The sequence below is a fragment of the Peromyscus maniculatus genome, chromosome 3, assembly GCF_049852395.1.
Source record: "Peromyscus maniculatus bairdii isolate BWxNUB_F1_BW_parent chromosome 3, HU_Pman_BW_mat_3.1, whole genome shotgun sequence".
Taxonomy (NCBI): Eukaryota; Metazoa; Chordata; class Mammalia; order Rodentia; family Cricetidae; genus Peromyscus; species Peromyscus maniculatus.
Genome location: NC_134854.1, coordinates 155,282,023 through 155,307,366, shown reverse-complemented (window position 1 = coordinate 155,307,366; position 25,344 = coordinate 155,282,023). Strand labels below are relative to the sequence as shown.

Genomic DNA, 25,344 nt, shown 5'->3' with positions numbered 1-25,344 from the left:
CTCCAATACCTCATTTTATACAGTGCTGATGATCCAATAGTGGACCTCTTACAAGATGTGCAAGCACTGTACCAACTGAGCTACATCCCCCATGTAGCAGGAATCTTAAAAGTTCTTATTAATAAAAACAAACCTAAGGCCAGTTATTGGGGTGAGCGCTGGAAGATCAGAGAAGCAGAACAAGCTACAGCTACCTCACCTCACCAGTTCCTCAGCTGATCCTGTCTCCTCAGACTGGAAGCCTCTCAGTCTTCATCCAGAATGAATCTCAGCTGAACTGTTGTTCAAAAGTCTAAAAGCTTAACCAGGCCAAAAGCTTCTAGTTCCTGGTTTTCACGCCTTATATACCTTTCTGACATCACTCCCTGGAATTAAAGGCGTGAGTCACCATGCTTGGCTGTTTCCAGAGTGGCCTTGAACTCCAGATGGATCTCTGTCTTCCAAGTGATAGGATTAAAGGCGTGTGTGCCACCATTTTCTGGCCTCTATGTCTAGTGGCTGTTCTGTTCTCTGACCCCAGATGAGTTTATTAGGGTGCACAATATTTTGGGGAACACAATACCACCACATCCCCGGCCCTTTGTTTTTGGAGACAGAGTTTGGCTACGCAGCCCTGGCTGTACTCAAACCAGGGCGAGCATCCTCCCTCAGGCTCCTGAGTCCCGGGAGCATAGGCATGTCCCGCCACATCTGTGCAGTTTATCTATTCTAAATTCCATGGTGTATTTGGAAAATCACTGCTCCAGAGTCAGGGTTGGTGGTACACAACTGTAATTCCAGCACTCAGGAGGCTTTGACAGAGAATAACCAGAGGTTGAAGGCAAGCATAGGCAATAGGGACTTGTCTCAAAAAAGCAAAGAAAACAAGCAAAACATGCCAGGATTTGTAATTTTAAAGCAAGAGTGTACCATCATTAAGGTGTGTGTGTGTGTGTGTGTGTGTGTGTGTGTGTGTGTGTGTGTGTGTGTGTGTGTGTGTGTGTACAGGTTCGAATTTTTTTTTAAGGGAAATCTAACCCTCAGGACAATTCCGTTGTCCCAGGCTCCCTAATGTAATCAAGGGAAGGCAGTTTAAGTTTCCCTCCCTTCCTCCCCAGGTACGCACACCTGAACAGAACACCTGGGAACCTGTCGAGGAAACACACATTTTATCATTAGGAGACAAGCGTGCCCCATGGGCCGAGCTGTGGCATGTGGAGTTTACCACACCCCTCTCCCGAGGTACCAGAGACTGGAGCTGAGGGCACAGCCCTCCCCTGCCCATAAAGAGCCTCTTATCTCCTGGGACACTGGGAAACGATTAATTTTGTCTCTTGGTTTCCCAGGCTCACATTATCTTGCAAGTTCTCAGACATACACAATAGTCATTGCTCCTAGATTATAGCACCTGCTTGTCTTGTATCTACAGGGGCATAATAAATCTTAAGCTCTCCCTCAGCGTGTAGACTCTTTAAATAGTTTCATTTATTGCATGTCTCTTAGGGGTGAGAAAACATCAGATACTGTTTTTCTATTGTAACTTTGCAAAGCCTATTATCTTTTAAACAGGGTCTCACTATGTGAACTTCCTTTCTTTTTTGTTGTTTTTTGTTTTGTTTGTTTTTTGAGATAGGGTTTCTATGTGTTGCCCTGGCTGTTCTGGAACTCACTCTGTAGACCAGGCTGGCCTCAAATTCACAGAGATCCACCTGCCTCTGCCTCCTGAGTGTTGGGATTAAAGGCATGTGCCACCACCACCTAGCTTAAACCTATTATTATTACAGGAATTAATTTGCTTGTCTTATATGTACGTGTAGGGGGAGTTACTTTTGGTTTAGTTGATTTTTGGTTTATATATTTTATTTTTTGAGACAAGGTCTCTGGTAGCCCAGACTAACCCCAGGCTAGCCTCAAACTCACTATGTAGGTGAAGATGACTTTAAATTTCTGCTCCTACTCCTCTGCCTTCCAAGTGCTAGGATGACAGGCATGTTCAGGCTTATAAAGTGCTGGGGTGGAGCCAGACAAGCATTCCAACAACTAAACTGCATCCGCAGACCTGTTTGTTTGGCTTTTTTTTTTTTTTTTTTTTTTTTTGAGGGAGAGTCTCCTGTAACCTGGGCTAGGCTGGAACTTACTGTGTAGCAAAGGATGACCCTGAACTCCTGGTCCTCCTGTTTCCAATTCCCCAAAGCTCGGAGTACAGCAATATACCTTCATGACTGAATGTCCTTTGCCTGTGTGTGTGTGTGTGTGTGTGTGTGTGTGTGTGTGTGTGTGTGTGTGCCCATGCAGAAGTCAGGGGACAACAACCTTGAGGCCAGTCTTTGCCTTCCACTTCATTTAAGGCAGTGTCCTTTGTTACATGCTGCTGCACACTTCAGGCCAGTTGGCCTATAAACGTTCAGGAATCCTTCCATCTCTGGCTTCCATCTTTTAGAAGCTGAAGGAGTGCTGGGGTTACAGATGCACTACTGTGACTGGCTTTAAGTGGGTGCTGGGGATCTGAACTCAGGGCCTCATAGTTGCATGGCAAGTGCCTTACCCACTGAGCCATCTCCCCAGGCCTGCTTTTTAATTTGTTTCTATGGTTGACTTTCAAATCTGCTTTTGAGTTAGGTGACCATAAGATGGTAATGTTTGAATGAGAGTGGCCCCCAGAGGCTCATATGTTTGAATATGTGGTCCATAGTTGGTGGAACTGTTTGGGAAGGATTAGGAGGTGTGGCCACCGCCACGCTCTTGCTATGGCTCTAATAGCTCTGACCCCCGGACAACTTTATTTATTAACATACAATTAAAATCACATTTCAGTACAAATAAAATACCACCATATGTCACTAAAGGTGGGCTTTGAGCTTTCAAAAGCCCACAACATTCCCAATTAGCTCTCTCTACCTTATGATTGTGTCTCAAGATGTGAGCTCCAATCTAATGCCTGCTGCCATGCTCCCCACCATGATGGTCATGAACTCACCCTCTGAAATTGTTGGTCCCAAATAAACTTTTTCTTATATACATTGCCTCGTCATGGTGTCTTATCACAGCTATAGAAAAGGAATTAAGAGATCATGTCATCTGCTTTTCCCCTGGACCTTCCTCTTATTTTACTACCTGTCTTTTAAGTTCATCCTAAAACTAAGTGGAAAGTGCAGAGATTTCTCATGTTCTCCCTGTCTCCAGACACACAGTGCCTTCCCCATCATCACTGCTGCCGCAGAGGGGTTCATGCTGTGCAGAGGGGTACATGCTATGCAGTGGATGTGATGGGGGAATGTCTTTCTGTGCACTGTGAATAGGTGCTGCTCTGATTGGTTGATAAATAAAGCCGTTTGGCCAATGGCAAGGCAGCTTAGAGACAGGTGGGAAATACAAAGGGAGAGACAGGAAGAAGGCAGAGAGAGACACCAGTGACCCGCCCAAGGAGCAACATGTAATGGGACACAGGTAAAGCCACAGAACATGTGGTGATACATAGATGAATAGTTATGGGCTAACTTAAGATATAAGAGCTAGCTAGCAAAAGGCTTGAGCCATGGCCATGCAGTTATAATTAATATAAGCCTCTGTGTGTTTACTTGGGGGACACAAGTGGGAGAGATTTGTCCTGACCACCAGCAGGCTGTGACACAGGAAATCTTCCAACTACACGGATGAACCCACCCTGCTCCAAGCCCATGACATCTGTGGGCTTGGGAAAATGTTTAACCAGGACAGCATCATACCTGGTAGTTTCACTGCCTGAGAAATCCTCTGTGCTTCACCTACTCAACCTCCCACCATGTCAAAAGCCCCAGCAACTGCTGACTTTCTCATGGTCTCCATGGTTTTGCCTTCCCTGGGAAGTCATGCAGTGGGAATCCTGCTGTGTAAGGTCTTTGGATTGCTTCTTCTACTCATCAATTTGCATTCTTCACGTCCTTTTTTGGCCTGATAAATCATCTTTTTTCCCTTTTTTGTTTTGTTTTGTTCTTTGTGGTTTTTGTTTTGTTCTGTTTAAAAGGCATCTTTACCATGTAGCCCTGGCTAGGCTCAAACTCTTCATTCTCCTGGCTCTGCTCCTGAATACTGGAATTAAAAGATGCACCACTGCACTTGGCCTAAATGCTCCCTTCCCCCACAGCACTGATATTCTGTTGTCTAGATGTATTAATATTTTTTAATCCATTCATTTGCTGAAGGGCTTCTTGGTTGCCTCCAAGTCTGGGTAGTTACAAACAAAGCTGCTATAACATCAGTATATATATATTTGGATGTAATTTTCAACTTGGAGTAAATACCAAGGCTCTTGGTTGCTGGATCTTATGTTAAGATTATGCTTGGGTTTGTGTTTGTTTGTTTAAGGTATTTTTCTTACAGTGGTTTTGAGAAAGTCTCATGTAACTCAGGCTGGACTACAATTCCCTGTGTAGTTGAGGATGACACTGAAGTCTTCATTCTCCTGCCTCCACCTCCTAAGTGCTGGGCTAAGGCACTTGCCACCATCCAGATTAGTATGTTCTGTTTTGTAAGGACCTGTCTTCCTAAATGGCTGCACCATTGTATTCCCATCAGCAGTGTGAAACCTCTTCCACTGCCTCACCAGCAGGTAGTGTGTGTCCTACACTTCGGCCATTGTAGTAGAGGTATGTCATTGGGGAGTGTGTGTGTGTGTGTGTGTGTGTGTGTGTGTGTGTGTGTGTGTGATGTTTGGAATAAAACCCAGGGACCCAAACAAACTAGGCATGTCACTGATTTTTTTAAGGTTTATTTTATTTTAATTATGTGTGTGTGTGTGTATGCACATGTGAGTGTAAGTGCCCAAGCAGACCAGAAGAGGGCACTGGATCCCCTGCAGCTGAAGTTGTAAGCCACCCAACATGGGCCCTGAAAATTGAAACCCAGGTTCTTTGTAAGAGCAGCAAGTGCTCTCTTAACTACTGAGTCACCTCTCCAGGACCCCTTCCCTGCTGAACAGGAGCTCATGTATCCCAGGCTAGTCTCGAACTCACTAAGTAGCAGAGGGTGGCTTTGTACTTCGGATCCTCCTGTCTCCACCTCCCAAGTGCTGGAACACAGACAGGGGCCATCACACCTGTTTATGCAGTGCTGGGTCTGAAACCCAGGGCTTCATGCATGCTAGGCCTAGCACTCTGCGAACAGCTACATCCCCAGCCCTCCCTTCCGCTTTCTCACCTCAGAAAAATACCATCCCTTCCATGGCATGCTGCCACTTCAACATCGGATCCTTCCCAGAGGAGAGGTCCCCAGACACCATCCGTGATTTCTGCACCATCTGCTCTTTTCTATGCGGCCCTTCCCGTCCTACTCTGTCCTGTGCTACTTCAGATTCCTGTTTCGTGTTGAACATGCTTCTTTTTTTCTCATATTGAAAAGATGACATTGTGCTAAGAACCAAAACAAACAGATAAACAACAACAACAGCAAAATGAGGGTAGGTTTAGGAAAATAAAGAAAAGGAAATAAAAGTTTTCCCTCTGCTTTTCCCTTTTAGAGACAATACTGGGGTTGACCATCTACTAAGTGTTTTTTATAAGATGTTTCTGACTCTATGATTAATCTCCTGTCTCCCTCTCTACCTTGTTTTTAGAATGTTACCCAGAATGGCCTTTAACTACTAGGTTCAAATAATCCTCCTGCCTCATCCTCTTACTATAGGAGATAACTGTAGCATGTAACACTCTAAATATAGGGAGGGGCCTAGAGAGATGGCTCAGTGCTTAAGAGAATTGGCCATTCCTATAGAAGACCTGGGTTCGAATCCCAGCACACACACATCATGGCTCACAAACATCTGTAACTCCAGTCCCAGGGGATCTGATACCACCCACCCTTCTGGCCTCACCAGCACAGCATCGCACACAGATAATACCATGACATACATGCAGGCAAAACCACATATACAGAAAATGAAAATAAAAGACTACAAATTTGTTTAAATAAACAAGAATGTGGGGCTTCTTTTCACATTTATTTTTGATTGTCAAGGTGGTGTGCACATGCCAGGATATGTGTGGAGGCCAGAGGTCAACCTGTAGTTCATGAGAGTTGGTTCTCTCCGTTCTCCATGTGGTTCAGGGGGTCAAGCCAGGTCATTGGCAACAAGCACATTTACCCAATGAGTCAACTCACCGACCTCATAAGTATGGGTATTTCAAGTATTACTGTTATTTTTACTCCACAAAAATGAAATATTACACATTGATATGTGATTTTTTTTCCCCACAAAAAATATATGGCACCGTACTGGGGGTGTGCCTTGGTGGTCACTTGCTTGCTCAGCATATATGAGAACCTGGGTTGAATGCCAAACTCTGAGAAAAGATGGAGGGGGAGATATTGCAATCCGCAACAAGTTCAGGGCCACGCTGAGCTACATAGTAAGACCCTGTCTCAAAAACAAAGAAATAAAAATATGTTCATTTGAACCATTTCTAACTATTTCTTTTTATTAAGACGGTAGTCCAGGTTAGCCTTGAACTCTCAACAATCTTCCTGTCTCCGCCTCCCAAGAGCTGAGGTTATAAGTACGATCTCCCAGACCACACATTGCTAGCATCTTCTCTCTTGGACAGCCTTCCAAAGTGACACTTGCCTCTGTTGCTCATAATAGGGACTGGGTTGTGATTCATTTGTCCAGGCCTTTACTGAGAAACAAATACCACATATTCCGTTGGTTTACTATAAGTAATAGTTCAGTGAATATCCTTTTGTGTGGACACTCATGTTTTGCTTGTGTGCATGTATGTGTACCACATGCATGCCTGGTGCCCAAGGAAATCAGAAGGGGATGTTGGATTCAAGCCAGCTATGATGATATAGCAACACCTAGCCTCGAAACAAAATGCAGAGAAAGAAATATCTAAAGTTTAAATGTATTAATTTAACTTAACTTACTCAATAGAGACTCAACACTTTCCTTTCCTGGGGACACAGAACTAATAGGAAGAGGCAAGCTACAGTTAAAGCCAAACATTCATATTTAAGCCATTAATCCAAAAGCAATCACAGATATTTTTAACCCCCAAATAAGTGTGTCTTTATGAGAGTTTCTGAATCTTACAGTTATTCAGACAGTGTAATCCTTGAATCAGCTTTCTGTCAAGGAAAGAGAACAATCCCTAACTGTTTGGACTAATCTGACCAGAAAGGGTCCCAGTAGTTTCTAAGTGTGTTGGATTAAGCACATGATTAAAAATAAAACCCAAAGAATATCCTGATGATAAGTTTTAGAGAGTGTTCATATAATAGACAACTAACTTCTGTTCGGTGCCCAGATGCCAAGACTGATATTTACCACCATAATTCTAACGTTAAGTTTACACGATTAGTATCTCAAAGGAAGCTTCCAAACGGACAGGGTAGAATTGTTCAGCATTGTCTGTAAGAAGTGAAAAACAATTTAAACTCCTGTTGCTAGGAAAAGGGGCCAGGGGAGCATCCCAAACATGGAATGTTGTGTTGCTCACTGTGTGTGTGTGTACCCTTACAGGTGTGTGTGTGTGTGTGTGTGTGTGTGTGTGTGTGTGTGTACATGTGTGTGCAGGTGCATATGTGCCTGTGGAGGCCAGCAGCTGACAGTCCGTGTCCTAGTTCAATGTGTGTGTGTGTGTGTGTGTGTGTGTGTGTGTGTGTGTGTGTACATGTGTGTGCAGGTGCATACCTGTGGAGGCCAGCAGCTGACAGTCAGTGTCCTAGCTTCATTTCCGTTGCTGTGAGAAAATAAAATACCCTGACAAAATGCAATTTAAGAGGAGAAACTGATTTCCCCCCGATTTTAGTTTAGCTCACAATTCCATGTTCTAGTCCATCACTGCAGGAGGCCAAGGTGGCGGGAATCTAAAATGTCTAGTCGTGTCATACCCCAATCGCTGCATACGGCCTGCCTACTGCTCAGCTAGCTTTCTGTAACTGTATCTAGGGCTCGCAGCCCAGGACGCTGCCCCGCACATTGAAGCTGGGTCTTCCCACATTAAGTAAAGCAAGCAGGACAAAACCCCACAAACCTGCCCACCTACCAGCCTGATCTAGGTGATCCCTCAGGGAGACTCTCTTCCCAGGTGAATTCTAGCTGTGTCAGGTCAGCAGCTAAAGCTGACCGTCACATCAGATGTCTTCCTCAGTTTCTCCCCACCTTAGTTTTGGAGACAGGGACTCTTGCTGAACCTGAAACTTTTGGCTGATGAACCCCGGAAATCTTCTTGGATATCCTGTCTCTTTTCTCCCCACCTCCTCTAGCCACTGTGCCTCCTCCCTCTGTCCCTTCCCGGACTCATGACTCTTGGTTTTATTATGTGATGACTTAGTGTAACTAGGACCGTCTACGGGATCCTGAGTTTGAGAGGGAATAAAAGGAATGGAGGGTGAAGGGAAGACAAGGGAAGGGTGGGAGGGAGGGAGGAGAAGAGAGAAAATGGTGTCATTACATTTTAACTTTAAAAAGTAAATTCTTTCCAAAATAAAGGCTGGAGCAGTCTGAGAAACACAGTGACACCTTGTCTCAAAAAGAAACCGAAACAAGCGAAACAAGCAAACAAGTGTCGTTGGAAGGACAGAGAGATACTGCTACATTGAGATGAAGTGCCCACAGCAGCAAGGGTAAGGACACACAGGGAAGGACAACTGTGGTAGTCTGAATGCAACTGGGCTCTGTAAGCTTATAGGGTGTGGGACTATTAGGAGGTATGGCCTTGTTGGAGGAAGTGTGTCACTGTGGGGGTGGGCTTTGAGGGTTCATACATTGCTTAAGCCACGCTCGGTGTCTCAGTGCACTTCCTGTTGCCTTTGGATCAAGATGTAGCTCCTTCTCCAGCACCGTGTCTGCCTGCACGCTGCCATGTCCCACCATGATGATGATGGACTGAACCTCTGAAACTGTAAGCCAGCCCAATTAAATGTTTTCCTTTATAAGAATTGCCATGGTCATGATGTCTCTTCACAGCAATAGAAACCCTAACTAAGGTGGGGCAGTGGTGGCGCACGCCTTTAATTCCAGCACTCAGGAGGCAGAGGCAGGTGGATCTCTGTGAGTTCAAGACCAGCCTGGGCTACAGAGTTAGTTCTTGGATATCCAAGTCTCCACAAAGAACCCCTGTCTCAAAAACAAATAAACAAACAAACAAACCAAGAGAAAGAAACCCTAACTAAGACAATAAGGAGTTTAACAAGTACAAATGTTTATGTTTGGGAAGGTGGAAAAGTTGTAAGAAATGGGCTGGGAATGTATCTCAGTTGGTAGAGCACTTGCCTAGAATGCACAGAGCCCTGGTTTCATTTCCCAGCACCACATAAAACTAGGGAGGAAGCAGGAAAGTAGAACATACAGAATGAAGGAAAGGTAAAAAGCCTTGAGGCAAAATGTAGATGAATAGAAACAGGTTAAATTAAGTTAAGAGAGCTAGTGGGACAAGCCTACACTAAGGCTGAGCATTCGTAATTAATAAAACGTCTCAGTGTCTTTATTTGGGAGCTGGTTGGCGGCCCAAAGAAAATGCCAACTACACATACCTGTCATCACAGCACCCTGGAGGTAGAAGCTGAGGATCTGTAGTCCAAGGTCATCCTCGGCAATATCAAAAAATTAAAGTAAAAGAGTACATGAATTTGAGAGAGGGCAAGCAGAGTATAAAGGGCGGGTTGTAGAGAGGAAATGGAAGGAGGAAATGAGGTAATTATTTATTTAATTTCAAAAAGATAAATTTTTTTTTGATATATATTTTTTATTTTACAATACCATTCAGTTCTACATATCAGCCATGGGTTCCCCTATTCTCCCCCCTCCCACGCCCTCCCCTTACCCCCAGCCCACCCTCCATTCCCACCTCCTCCAGGACAAGTCCTCCCCCGAGGACTGTGATCAACTTGGTAGACTCAGTCCAGGGAGGTCCAGTCCCTTCCTCCCAGACTAAGCCAAGTGTCCCTGCATAAGTTCCTGGTTTCAAACAGCCAACTCATGGAATGAGCACAGGACTTGGTCCCACTGCCTAGATGCCTCCCAAACTGATCAAGCCAATCAACTGTCTCACCTATTCAGAGGGCCTGATCCAGCTGGGAGCCCCTCAGCCTTTGGTTCATAGTTCATGTGTTTCCATTCATTTGGCTATTTTTTTTCAATAATTGAGTAAAACTGAAATTTATTATATGCCACAGTCGTCCTAGGGACCTCCATGCTATATATATAGCCTCTATGGTTCTATGGGTTGTGGTCTGATTGTTCATTTTATATCTAGAATCCACCAATGAGTGAGTACATACCATAACTGTCTTTCTGGGTTTGGGTTACCTCACTCAGGATGATTTTTTCTAGTTCCATCCATTTGCCTGCAAATTTCATGCTTTCATTGTTTTTCTCTGCTGAGTAGTACTCCATTGTGTATATGTACCACATTTTTTTCATCCATTCTTCCGTTGATGGGCATTTAGGTTGTTTCCAGGTTCTGGCTATTACAAATAGTGCTGCTATGAACATAGCTGAGCATGTATCTTTATGGTATGTATCAGCATTCTTTGTGTATATGCCCAAGAGTGGGATGGCTGGGTCTTGAGGTAGTTCGATTCCTAATTTTCTGAGAAACCGCCATACTGATTTCCACAGTGGTTGTACAAGTTTACATTCCCACCAACAGTGGAGGAGTGTTCCCTTTGCTCCACATCCTCTCCAACATTGGTTGTCATTGGTGTTCAAAAAGATAAATTTTTAAATAAATAAATAAGCATGTTCCTTTAAAAAAACTGTCAGGGGCTCCCAGGTGGCTCAGCATGTAAGAGCACTTGCTGCTCTTCCAGAGGACCCAGGTTCAGTTCCCAGCACCCATTTCAGGGACCTGTCTGTAACTCCAGCTCCAGGTACCTCTCTCTGGCTTTCACAGGTACCCAAGCACATGTGGCATACACATACGTAGACACAAACACATGAGCAAAAATTAAAATAATTTTTTTAAATTGAGTTGGGGAAGGGACTCATGAGTAAGAAAGTGTACTGTGTGTATAAATATGAGCTCCTGAATTTGAATTCCCAGCACCCACATTAAAAAAAACAACAGTGTGGCCCTATGTGCCTGTAACCCCAGCATTGTAGGACAGAGAAAGGCAGATCTCAGCGGCTACCTGGCTAGCCAGCTAACCAAAATAGTAAGCTTTCTGTTCAGTGAAAAACTGTCTCGCAGCACCAAGACAGAGGGCGACAGGGAAGTCACCAGATACACACCTCTGGCCTCCACACTGTGTGCCCATAAACACGTACACACACACACACACACACACACACACACACACACACACGTACATATTCACACACACACATACACAGAGAGGGAGGGAGGGAGCAATGAATTAAAATGTAAATCACATTTAAAAAAAAAAAAAGAAGAAGAACTTCAGTGCAGCTCAAGAGGATTTGACTGATACCTGGACACAGCCAAGCCATGCTGACACGTCACATAGCTCATTCTCCAAAATTCAAAGTCCATTGTTCATGGATCCAAGGGAACTTTTCTACTTCCTGATCCCCGAGAAGACACCTATGGATTACCCAGAATACTTCCTCCTCAGTCTAGCACACGTAGTAGCTCCAGGTGGCTGGTCGTGTCTCAGAATCTTCTTTGCAGCTTGGCTTGTCTGAGAGTGCCTGTGAGGCGGTTCTTGCTGCTTGGGAAGGAGAACCGTAGGGAATCTGGTTGGTTTCAGGAACCCCCTGAAGCTATTTTGAGTTACGTTCCTGTGTTACTGTGTTTCCCTGAAGGATAAAGTGTTTCGCCTCCCTGTAACCATCTTGTTTAAAATACCCTGTTGTTTCACCTCCCTTTTTATATTTATACCTTGAAGAGTTTCCCTCCAAAACGGAAGGCTTTAGCTAGGAAGAAACTGCTTCACAACAGGCCAGAGGCGGTCATCTGGTGTCCTGCTGTATCACTGTCTTTAGGCCTCTCTCGGATGTGAGAAATGGGGCTTACCATTTTTCCAGCGAGGCTGGCTGGCCAGCAAGCCCCAGAAATCCTCCTGTCTCCCTCCCATCCCAGTGTTGGGGTGACATGTTATGAGAGACCACGGGCGTCTGTTAAAGGATCTCAAGAATTTGTTGAGCTATGAAATGGGAATAATACACTCACTGATACGGAATAAGAAAGATGCCACTGCTGTTCTGCTGGTCCACCTACTGCTATCCTGTCCTTCTGCCACCCTCACCCTCACCCCTGGTGGGGGTGGGGGAGGAGGGCCAATTGCAAGTTGCTTCATGCCACGTGACTCGGTCCTAGCCACCCAAGAGAGAGAATGACTCCTCTCTCTCCAATCTCAAGGGGTCACTTACTCAGACAAAGCCACGCCCTAGGGCTTGTACAGAATGGATTCCCACAACAGTGACTTATACACATGGCCACGTTCAGCTTTTAATGTAGGTGCTGAGAATCCACTTCAGATCCTCATGAGAGTGCAGCAAATGTTCTTTTTCTCTTTTGAGTCATGTCTCCAGCCCTCATTCATTTGTCTATTGCCCATTTTTATTGTAAGTGTCCACATAATTCATATAGCATACCAGAGGGTCAGCACTGAGATAAAAGTAACAAAAGCATACTACTTCTGTGTCATGCATTAAAAAAAATTCAATAAGCCAGGTGGTGGTGGTGCACACTTTTAATCCCAGCACTCAGGAGGCAGAGGCAAGCAAATCTCTATGAGTTCGAGGCCAGCCTGGTCTAGAAAGTGAGGTCCAGGACAGCCAGAGCTGTTTCACAGAGAAACCCTGTCTTGGGAGTGGAAGGAGAAACTTCAGTAACACAATGTCAATCCTGTTGAGAAAATCAAGCTTTATCACAAAGTTACTTTTCCAATAATGCAGGAGATATTCCACACTGTTTGGGGTCTTAGTGGCTCTCTGGTTAGAACGGTAGGGGTAGCAGTAAGTGTTACAGCTCTGAGGGGAAGGTATCCTGGCAGTCCCGAGTCAAGGATTACCACAAAGTCACACCACACAACCAACCTCACACAAGAGATTCATCAGGAAAAACACAGGAGGGTGGCTGCCTCTGCTCAGGTGAGAAGCAGCAGGGAAACCAAGTGGGAGGGCTTAGACATGGCTTCTTGGGGGTGGGATTTCCCAGGGTAGGGATTGGTGAGATTTCAAGTCCTGAGCTTGGAGTGAGCCCAGGAATTGGTGGGGTTTTGAGCTCAGGGACTTGTGGGATTTCAAGCCCTGGAATTGAGCTCAGGCTTTTTACCCTATAATAGTGGCTGTGGGGGTTCACTGGGGTGTTTCGATTCTCAAGGCTGTGTGAGGATTTAACCACAGCTACATCAAGCAAGAGGGCAAAGACCACCACATAGAAGACATACCGGTCATTTTTATCAAGTTTCTAGGAAGAATGTAATAGGCAAGGCATGATTATGGTGGCACACACCGGCAGGATGTATTGAAGGAGTGAAGAAGAATCAGGCATTCAGGACTCCCCTGGGCTCCACTGTGTGGACAGGCAAGGTACCTCAGCCGGTTACAGCGCTTGTTATACAAACCTACTGCCCTGAGTTCGATCTTCGGAACTCACCTAAAGGTGGAAGAAAAGATCGGACTCCACAAAGTTGCCCTCCATACAAGTGGCCAATGGCATATGCACCCACATGAACACACAATGATAATAATTTTTAAATTAAAAAAAATCAACATTTTGGGCCAGTAAGATGTCTCAATGGATTAAGTAAAGGTGCAGGCCACTAAACTTGGACACTTATACTGGAAGGAGATAACTCAACACCTGCAAGATGGCCTCTGATCTACACACACACACACACACACACACACACACACACACACAGTAGCACATGAGTGCCCCTGCACATGAAGGAACACAAATCAATCAATCAATTAATTAATTAATTAATGTAATTTTAAAAAATTTTAAAGATAGGAATGGTGGGTGGTTCAAACCTTTAATATCAGTACTCTGGAGGCAGAGGCAGGCAGATCTCTGTAAGTTCTGTGCTAACGTGAGCTATATATTGAGTTCCAAACTAGCCAGGGATACATAGTGAGACCCTTCCTGAAACAAAGAAATAAAGCCACAATTCCTAGAAAGGAGCTCAAGCAAAATCACATATACAGGCGGGCTGGAGAGATGGAGCACCAGTTAAAAGCACTTGCTCAATCATAAGAACTGGAATTTGGATCCCAACTCTCATGTAGCAAGTGGTAACTCCAGCTCCAAGTGACCCATGCATGCACAGGCAAATATAACACACACACACACACACACACACACACACACACACACACACACACAAATAAAATTAAATGTTAGCATATAACCGAACTTTGAGATTTTCTTTTAAATCACATAAGCAGATTCAAGGGGTCTAGCACAGTGGTTCATGCCTGTGATCTGAGCACTGGGGAAGGAAAAGCAGAAGAATTTCTGTAACATTGAGACCAGCCTGGGCTACAACCCACAGAATCAATAGCAAACTGTCAAAGTCAGTTGCAGAAATTGTGTCCCCACCAAGATGCTGGCTGACCAAAGTCCCAAATATACTGCCTGTGAATGCAATGCCACTTCATGGGGATATGCTAACCAGTAAGTTAATTTCAGGACTGTGGCACTGTGCAAGTTTCTCTGGGAAAGGGTCACCGGAGAGTGTGACAGAGTGTCTTCTTGCAAAGTTCAGAGAGGCCCAACAGCAGCATCCCCCAGCCGCATATCTCATCTGAAGAGCTGTTCTTTCCTGCCTGTGCGTTTCCAGGTTCCTGTTAAATCCTCGGGGTCAGTACCACACCGCTGCATTGAGTGTGAACACTGCCTGCTGAGGCCTCCATTGCCGTTCTGCCTTGACTATGCAGACAGCCTGCGAGTCCCACACACTGTGGTGAGGTTACAGGTGTGCCCTGCCACACCCAGCTTTTTAAGTGGGCGCTGGATATTCGAACTCTGCTCCTCACAACCGTACAGCATGGGCTCTTACCCACTGAGCCATCTTCCCAGTTCCCAAGGCACTGATTCTTGAGCCTTGTGAGTTCACATTTAATTCATCTACCCTTCCCTCCTCTGCCCTTGAGGATAACTCAAAACAACATAAAAGCAAATTTAAAATGAGGGCTCTTTGTTTGCCTCTCTAGACCTAGCACTAGCTTTATTGAAAGTGAATCTCTTGTGATTGCTCTGTGGTCCATGAAAAGCCAAGCTGTCCCACAGTTAAACAAACAACAAAAGCCCCAGCAAATTCCCTTCTCCCTAATATCCAAAAAGGCAGCACATGAAAAGATGCCCCCCATAATTGAACCCCTGCCCAAGCTGTAATAGATTATAAGGCTTTCCCACCCTGCTGGCCCCTGCTAAGGCCCTAGCACGGCCCAGTGCCCTTGCCAAGGCCCTCCAAACTCCTGAATGGCTTTTCCAAGGTCTTTTCCCCAGGCCACAGCTGTCACAAGCTGACTGCACCATCATAAAAACCTACCTGGCCCAAGATAAACTATACAAACTGCCAGCCTGAGATAAACATCCCTCACATGAAAGGGAAGGGCTCCAGGACCAAGGCCAGTTTCTGGCCTCTCCAGAATCCTTGGTCTCCCTGTGTTTATTCTCCTGCTTCTCCCTAATTGTGTTTATTTCTTACTTATCAATTTTCTGACCAATGCACCAAGTCCTGGAACGTTGACAGGGTGCCCAGTGAACTAATTACACCCCTCCTCAGAGTTCTAAACAAAGCCAAACAAGACAGAGGAATGGAAGGAGATGCCAGATCGTTGTTTATCCCTGATGGAGCTGGCTTGCTGAACGTAGTTTAAGTGAGAATCAGAAGTTTCCCAACATCATGCTGATAAGTAAGATTCAGTGGTCTGAAGCTCTATTGGGAAAGAGCCCCAAATCTGCCAATTAAGCCACCAGTCCAAGGGCAGAGTTAGGAAAGGGGGTCATTGGGGAGAGCCAGGCTTATGCTAACACAACACAACTCTCTTTACCTAGGACAGTCTCTTGGTTTGTTTTGATTTGTTTCGTTTTTCGAGACAAGGTCTCATATTTCACAGGCTGGCCTTAAACTTGACTGTAGTGGAGACTGACCTTGAACTTCTGATCTTCCTACCTCCACCTCCAGAGTGCTGAGATCACAGCTTTGAGCCACGACACGGTTTACGGGGTTCTAGGGATCAAACCCAGGGCTTATTGCTTGCGAGGCAAGCACTCTGGTAACTGAGCTATAACCCCAGCTCTGGTTTGTCTTTTGGTTTTTTTATTATTGTGTTGGATGTGTGTATAGGCACATACGTACCACGGCGCATGTGTGGAGAGCAGGGGAGAACTTTGTGGAGAGGGTGCTCTCCTCCACCTCTTCTGAGGCTCTGGGTCTAGAACTCAGGTCTCGAGGGTTACTTCATAAGTGTTTACCCACTGAGCCATCGACTTGGCCTTTGGTTGGTGTTTTGGATTTTGTTGTTTGAAACAGGGTCTTACTGTGTTCATGAGGCTGGTCTAGAATTCCATATATAGGCTGGGCTGGTTGTCCTATCTCTCTCTGAAAAACAGTTTTTGTTTGAATATCTCAGGCCCCTCCATGGCTATCAACCCCTTGTGCATTCTAAATAAGCATCCTACCACTAAGGTATACCACCACCACCCTGAAGGCGCTTTACTTATAATAGATATACCTGTATCATTTCACTATAGTTAAATCTTTGAACTAGTCAGACATGGCTGCAGTGGCCTGTAAATCCCAGGAAAGAAGAGGACAGAGAGGAGGAGAGGGAAAAGGAAAAGGAAAAGTTTGCTTTGCTTGAGTTGAGGCCAGCCTGGGTTCCACAGGGAGACACTCTTTCTTTCTTTTTTTTTTTTTAAAGGTTTATTAATTTATTATGTATACAGTGTTCTGCCTGCATGTGTCCCTGCAGGCCAGAAGAGGGCACCAGATCTCATTACAGATGGTTGTGAGCCACCATGTGGGTGCTGGGAATTGAACTCAGGACCTCTGGAAGAGCAGTCGGTGTTCTTAAACACTGAGCCATCTCTCCAGCCCAGAGATACTATTTCAATCGATCCATTATTCCTTCACCAATCAGTTAACTAAAAGGGAATTCCCTGAATGATCATGACGAGGCCAACTGACAGCACTAGGAGATATCGAGATATCAGACATGCCGCTGGAAGCCTTGCTGTACCCAGACAGGCACTGAACTCTTGGTAATCCTCCTGCCCCAACCTCCTGAGTTCTGAGATTGCTGGTGTGCACCACCCTACCCGACCCGAACATTCTAAGAAGCAAAAGGAATGTGAAAAGCAAGAAAACTTCCTTTACACTATGATGTGCATTTCTTTCTCTTCCTTCCCAAACCGTGGAGCTAGCCCATGCCTGCTTCCTCCTCTACACACCTTCCTTTCCCTCTCGAGCTTCCTGTACCGTTCCCTTCTACACGTCACCCTCTTTTTGTGCTGGGAAGAGCCTTTGGGCCTCCTCTCAGCATTTTGGCTCTCCTCACTGCCAATGACCCTGCTCGATTCAACAAAGGCACTCTAGAGAGCACTGGTGCAGAGCTCCAACTCTTCTTGTAGACAGAGAGGCATTGGCAGTGCATGATTTTAACACGTCTCCTCCGTCACGCAGGCATAAAACAAAATTCCAAGTAGGCCAGAACTCAGTGGGGAAGAGAAGGCAATGTCAGGGTCACCCAGGCATGGGATCTAGGCAGACACAAGTTTGCGGTGAAGAGATGTCAGAAATGTGAATCTTGAGTTGAATCAGGCACTGCATAAAACCAGATTCCTAATTCAGCCAGGGCCCCTGTGCAGGCCGGGAGCTGGGGAAGGATCACCAGAGATGCTGGGCATGGGCACAAGATGAAGAGTGAGGAGTAAAGGCACTCCATAAATACACAGCAAACCTGGATCCCACTGGCGGTGACAGATTCTGGAAATGACAAGTGGAGACAGCACTAGAGACATCTCACCAACCCACTAGGCCAGAGCCAAGAAATCACGGATGCAAACAACTCCTGACTCGACACGTTTCATTCACATTTAATACCACCAGCCTTCCATGTCTATAAATTCCACATGTGTGGGTTCAGTCAACTGTTGGTGGGAAACATTTGAAAAATATTTGTAGCTGCATTTAACTGTATAGATTTTTATTCTTGTTATCCCCTAAACAGCACTGGATGACTGTATAGCATACATACACATAAATAAGATAAAAATGTATCTGAAGAACACACAAACAAGCTTTTTCTTCTTCTTTTTCTGGAAAACACCAAATGGCGGATGGCGTCGGTAGGTACAGCAGGAGGGCCCGGAGGACCTGGGGATCCAGGATTAGGGGGCTGTGATAGCTTCCGTGAAGGATTCAGCAGAGGTCTTAGAGGCTGTAGTCATGGTCATGGCCAAAGCCATGGGGTTTCTGGAGGTAAAGACAAAGACAACCTGTCACCAAGCTGGGCTGCCTGGTTAAGGACATGAAGATCAAGTCCCTGGAGGAGATTTACCTGTTCTCCCTGCCCATTAAAGAATCCAGGATTATTGACTTTTTCCTGAGCCCATCCTTAAAGGATGAGGTTCTAGAGATCATGCCAGTGCAGAAGCAGACTCGGGCTGGCCAGCGGACCAGGCTCAAGGCTTTAGTTGCTACTGGGGACTACAATGGTCATGCTGGTCTTGGTGTTAAGTGCTCCAAGAAGTAGCCACTGCCTTCCAAGGGGCCACCATGTTGGCCAAGCTGTCCATTGTCCCTGTGCAGAGAGGCTACTGGGGGAACAAGATTGGCAAGGCTTACACTGCTCCGTGCAAAGTGACAGGTCGCTGTGGCTCTGTGTTGGTGCGTCTCATCCCTGCCCCCAGAGACACTGGTATCATCTGCTCCTGGGCCCAAGAAGGTGCTGCTAATGGCCAGTATTGATGACTGCTACCCATCACCCAGGGGCTGCACTCCCACCCTGGGCAACTTCACCAAGGCCACCTTTGACGCCATCTCTAAGACCTCCAGCTACCTGACCCCTGACCTCTGGAAAGAGACTGTGTGCACCAAGTCTCCTTATGAGGAATTCACTGACCATCTTGTGAAAACCCACACCAGAGTCTCTGTTCAAAGGACTCAGACTCCAGCTGTGGCAGCCACAGAGGGGTTTTTATACAAGAAAAATAAAGTGAATTTAGTCTGTTAAAGCACACACACACACACACACACACACACACACACACACACACACACACACACCTTACAAAGTTTTCTATTAGCTTCCTAGACAGGGAATGTTTACCTGTGTGCATTTTTTTTTTTTTAGATATTTAGATGTCTTCAAAATCAACCCTGTCACTACCACAACCAAGATACTAGATAATTCTACCAGCCCAAGTGTCTTAGGGTTTCTATTGCAATGATAAAACACCATGACCAAAAACAACTTGGAGAGGAGAGGGTTTATTTCAGCTACAGTTCCACATCACAGCCCATCATCAAAGGAAGTCATGACAGGGACCTGGAGGCAGGACCTGAAGCTGAGGCCAGGGAGGGTGCTGTTTACTGGCTTGCTTCTCATGGCTTGCTCAGCCAGCTTTCTCATAGAACTGAGGGCCACCAGCCTAGGGGTGGTACCATCCAGAGTGTGCTGGGCCGTTTCCATAGCAATCATTACTCAAGAAAACACACGACAGGCTTGCCTGCAGGCCTTAGCAGATACATGATTTTGATCGGGAGTTTTCTCTGCCTTGGAAAAAACGCAGTGTTGGAGAAACACCAACCCCAATGTGGACTCAAAACGTGCAAGGGGTAAGTCTTCTTTGAGAAACCCACATCCTAGTTCTTGGTTGGGTTTCACTTTCTTCCTTCCCACCTTCCTTTCTCTTAACCATAGGGCTTCAATTCCACATGAGAATCTCCTAACAAACTCCTACTCTGCCCTAAAAACCTTAAAAAAAAAAAAAAATCCAAAAAAAGAGTCTGACCAAAACTGCTGGGAGCTCAGCATGCTTCTCTTACAACAAAATGTCCTTCATCCTTTGAGAAGGGATTTCTTTGCTCCTCCCTCTCCCTAAGGAAAATGACAACCAACATTTTTCTTCTCATAGCTCTAGCCACCTTTGAAAGGGATGTCATTCCATCTGCCTCAGGAGAGACTGGAGCACAGAGACATAAAGATGTGCCCTTTAGTCATTTAAACTCAGTGGGGCTGCGAGTTTGTTGTTTTTAATTATATTTACTATTATTATTATTATCATTATTATTATTATTGTTATTGTTATTATTATTATTAGTGTGTGTGTGTGTGTGTGTGTGTGTACATGAGCATAGAATTCAGAGAACAAGCTGAGTAGTGGTGGTGGATCTCTGTGAGTTAGAAGTCAGCATAGTCTACAGAGTGAGTTCCAGGACAGGCACCAAAACTACACAGAGAAACCCTGTCCCGAGAAACAAAATAAGGGGTTCAGAGAACAACCTTGGACTGGTTCTCTCCCTCCACCACTGGGGTTCCAAGTATCAGGTTGTCAGCTTTAGCAGCAACCCCCTTTACCAACTGAGCATCTCGCCAGTCCTCTGTTTATTTCACTTACCTTTGTTTTGCTTTTGTTTGTTGGGGTATTTTGTGTGTGTGTGTGTGTGTGTGTGTGTGTGGTTTGTCATTTGATGATTACTATTTGACGTTCAGAGACGGGCCCTCCCTGGGGCAGAGCCCTGTCCATCCAGTAAGAGACAGTGTAAGGAATGGACCCTCCACACTGCATCCTCGATGAACTACAGTGATTGGGGAGGCTTGTGCAGCATATCCCCCTCTCTAGACAGCTAATGCTGGCACAGAATGTTTGTTTTTATGGAAACAATTACAGGGCTGGAGATGTGGTTCACTTAGTAGAGTGCTCACCCAGCATGCACAAAGCCCTTGGTTTGATAAACTGGGCACACCTTTAGTTTTGGTATTTAGAAGGTGGAAGCAGGGGGATTAGAAGTTAAAGGTCATCCTTGGATACACAATGAATTGCAGACTGGTCTGGACTTCATGAGACCCTGTCTCAACAACAAAAAGAGACTATAAAAGATATCAGTGTATCATTTTTCAACAAAATGGCAGGGCATTGCTGGCCAGAAATATTTAATCACCATAAGGCCTTTCAGTTTGGCAGAGTGAAAGGATAAATGTGGGATCAAGTGTCACCCGGAGACAGTTGGCCTTGTTCTCCTCCAGATTATTTATAAGAGTGACAGGTCAGCCTCTGAGCCACACAGGAGTCAGCAAGACCTTAAATTGCCCTTGTTCAGCTGCTCACTGTGACCCTGAGCCACAGCTCTGAAACTGTTTCCTCGACAATATGGCTGCTTCCCAGAATCTTCATCAGGGTTAAACTATGGATCAGCAGCTTAGCTGCCTGCACACAGCACCTCATAAACGGGAGCCATTGTTTAATATTGTTTAAGCTATCATTTAAGTGGAGACAGAGAATGTGCGTGTAGCAAATTGCACTTTTCTGTTTACTTTCTCCAGTGTGCAGATCTTAGCAAAATGCAACTCAGGAACTCCAGGGAAGTGTCATTCAAACTCTAATATTTGAAGCTGGACATGGTGACACAAGCCTGCAAACCTAGCTGATGCAAGAGGATCACCAAGAGTTATGGGCTACGTAGTAAGTAACAGGCTACTTCATCGCAAGACTGAATTTAAAAGGGGGAGGAGAAGGAAGGGAGGAAGGAGAGAGAGAGAAAAACAATCAACAACCACAAAAACAGGAGAAAGAAAGAAAAAAGAAAATTACCTTGAATAAATTGAAGGTTAACTCATGTTACTAATAAAATCCTTTGGCAGAAGTGTAGAAGTCTGCAACTGAATATTCAGTAGTATTTGAATTCTTGCATGTCATTTTGATAAAATCAAGGCAAAGGATGAGGAGACATGATCAATTCAAAAGGTATTTCAGGTAGCATCTGTCCTTCCCTAAGTGAAGAGAAAGCCTAAAGGGCAGTGCTTCAAGAGACCTGAAATTTGGAGGTGTATTGAGGCTTCTAGTTACTTGTTCATGTCAAGTCTGAAAGGAACTTGAGGGTCTCAACTCATATTCTTAAAAGATTCATTTATTTATTTTATTCATTTTTTTTTTAAATTTTTCGAGACAGGGTTTCTCTGTGTAGCTTTGCACCTTTCCTGGGACTCACTTGGTAGCCCAGGCTGGCCTCGAACTCACAGAGATCCGCCTGGCTCTGCCTCCCGAGTGCTGGGATTAAAGGTGTGCGCCACCACCGCCTGGCTATTTATTTTATTCATATGGTGTTTTGTCTGCATACATATCTGTGTAGCTAGAGTTTCCCTGCCTGGCCCACAGTCAGGACAAATCTCTCTCACTCGCCAGTCCCACAGCCACTCAGACCCAGCCAAGTAAACACAGAGACTTATATTGCTTACAAACTGTATGGCTGTGGCAGGCCTCTTGCTAACTGTTCTTATATCTTAAATTAACCCATTTCTATAAATCTATACCTTGCCACATGGGTCGTGGCTTACCGGCATCTTCACATGCAGCTTGTCATGGTAGCGACTGGCAGTGTCTCCTCCTGCCTTCCTGTTCTTTCAATTCTCCTCTCTGTTAGTCCTGCCTATACTTCCTGCCTAGCCACTGGCCAATCAGTGTTTTATTTATTGACCAACCAGAGCAATTTGACATACAGACCATCCCACAGCATATCTGTGCACCATGTTTGTGCCTGGTGCCCAGGGAGGCCAAAAGAGGGCTGGAACTGGAGCTATAGATGGTTGTGAACTGCCTCCTGGGTGCTGGGAATCAAACCTGGATCTTCCAGAAGAGCAGCCTATGCTCTTAACTTCTGACTCATCTTTCCAGCCCCCAACTCAGGTTTTAAGAAAACAAAAAGATGGAATAGTAAGCTAGTGCCTTTAGTTCACAAGAGATACATGTGCTGTGGGATGTTCTGTATGTTAAATGTGTTGCTCTGATTGGTTAATAAAAAAAACACTGATTGGCCAGTAACCAGGCAGGAAGTATAGGCAGGACAAGGAGAAAGGAAAATTCTGGGAAGTAGAAGGCTGAGGCAGAGAGACACTGCCAGCCGCCGCCACCATGACAAGCTGCATGTGAAGATGCCGGTAAGCCACGAGCCACGTGGCAAGGTATAGATTGATAGAAATGGGTTGATTTAAGATATAAGGACTAGATAACAAGAAGCGTGGCATGGCCATACAGTTTGTAAGCAATATAAGTCTCTGTGTGTTTACTCGGTTGGGTCTGAGCAGCTGTGGGACCGGAGGGTAAGAGAGATTTGTCCTGACTGTGGGCCAAGCAGGACCAGGAAAACTCTAGCTACATATATGCCTTGGAATTAAGATTTATTTTTTAATTTAATTTATTATTAGTAGTAATAGTAGTAGTTGTTACATATGTATGTGAGAGAGAGAAAGAGAGAAACATGTGGTGTGTGTTTGTCCAGACATATAGATGCCAAGGTACAAATGAGGCAGGCAGAAGAAGATAATCCTCAGGAGTCAGTTCCGGGATCAGACTCGGGTTGTCAGTCTGGAGTGGAAAGCATTTTTGTCTGATGAGCCATCTCACTGGCCCTGGACTCAGGCTTCTTACTGGTTAGGTCACAGCAGAAAAAGATGGTAAAACACCCAGGGCCTTACACAGGGGCCAGCTAACCTCTGTGCTGCTTACCACGTGTGCTGCGGAACAGAACTTGTGTTTTGTATCTTTTGAGAGGAAAGTCTAACACCGTAGCCAGGCTGCCCTAGAACTCACTACGTCACCCATGCTGACCTTAAACTCACAGCCATCTACAGGTGGAGTTTTCCTGTCCTGGGAACTGCTTCCAAATAATTAATAAATTATTAATATAAGCACACAGAGACATATTAATTGTAAATGCTCAGCGATAGCTCAAGCTTATTACTAACTAGCTCTTACATTTTAAGTTAACCCATATTACTCATTTACATTCTACCTTTATTAGCATGGCACATTCATCTCCTGCTCCTTCTGCATCTGGCTGGAGACTCCTCTGATTCTGCCTTTCCTCATCTCATCATTCTCAATTTGGCTTTCATGCCTAACTTTATCCTGTTCAGCTATTAGCCAGTCAGCTTGTTTATTAAACCAATCATAGTGACAAATCTTCACAGAATGTGCAGAAGAATTATTCCATAGCAGCCATCTTCCTGCCTCAGTCTTCAAAGTGCTAGGCTCAAAGAATGAGTTAGAACCAGAGCTTGGTAATTGTTGTAGAATATTATTTTAAGATGTGTTACATTTGTTTGTGCTGTGGAACATTTGTTTAATGATTCAAAGATGTGTTGCATTCTTTTATGTTGCATTTGTTTAACTCTGTGAAGCTGTGTTACTGTGCCTGTCTAAAACACCTGATGGTCTGATAAAGAGCTGAATGGCCAATAGCAAGGCAGGAGAAAGGATAGGTGGGGCTGGCAGGCAGAGAGAATAAATAGAAGGAAAAAGCTGGGAGGAAAAGAAAGAGCAAGAGAACAAGGAGAGGAGGGTGGCCAGCCACACAGCCACACAGCCAGCCACAGAGAAAGATACACAGAAATAGAGAAAGAAAAAGCCCAGAGGCAAAAGACAGACAGGATAATTTAAAATTAAGGAAAGCTAGCTAGAAACCAGCCAATCTAAGGCTGGGCATTTATAATTAGGAATAAGCCTTTGTGTGTAATTTGAGACAGATCATATTTTATGGTCCGTGTAAACAGTAAATGTCTAATGTAAAATGTGGAAGTCCTTCCTAACCTCACAATGATGAGTTAATGATGAAGAGATAGCCATTCTCAGTGAATTACATGCACCTTAAAGCTAGTAAAAAATCCATGGTCCCCTTTTTAGAAATCTGCAGCATGTGAATTCATGTTATAAGTTACAGCAGGGTATATGTTTTGGACATCATTTGAATTTGCTACCTAGTTAAAAACAATTTCCATCAGACTTCGAATGTATCTTCATTAGACGGTCACATGTAACAAAACTTCCTTTCCTTGGAGACCCCTCCAGGGAGTTCACTTGACTTTCCTGTAATGCTGATACCCCTTTCCTGCTCCGTCCTTCACCTGCTGCTTTTTTAGGCACAAAGAGCACCCATCTACTCAATGGCCCAGCTTTGAGGCCAGTTGACAATAGCGGACTTCAAGTTACTCCATCAATAGACATTTCAATAGCCACTGTATAACAGCACTTCAGCAGAGGTGTCCTGGGGGAAAAGAAAATCAGTGACCCTGTGAGGTGTATTCTCACTGTCTGCCCCACCTGCCAAGCCTTCTTTACCTCCTGGTGCTCTCCAGGATGCTCCACTCCCCGAAATCCACCCCTGCAGAGCCACCAAATGGGCAGAATCCCGTCCCCCTTGCTCAAAATGCATCAAGGACTTCTCTATCAGTTAACACACGCATTTGGCAGC

General features: G+C 45.0%; 1 long non-coding RNA gene across 2 annotated transcripts in view; it reads right to left on the bottom strand.

The window, feature by feature from the left end:
* Window positions 1-18,005: 18,005 nt before the first annotated feature.
* LOC102927201 (uncharacterized) overlaps window positions 18,006-25,344 on the bottom strand; it is a 29,054-nt gene continuing 21,715 nt past the window's right edge. Inside the window, exon 4 of one of the 2 annotated variants that reach the window (XR_006070646.2) lies at window positions 18,006-18,348. This is a non-coding gene — a long non-coding RNA (uncharacterized LOC102927201). Of the gene's footprint in view, window positions 18,349-22,180; window positions 25,138-25,344 lie in introns of those variants that run through there. The other variant, XR_006070648.2, reaches the window with a different exon arrangement.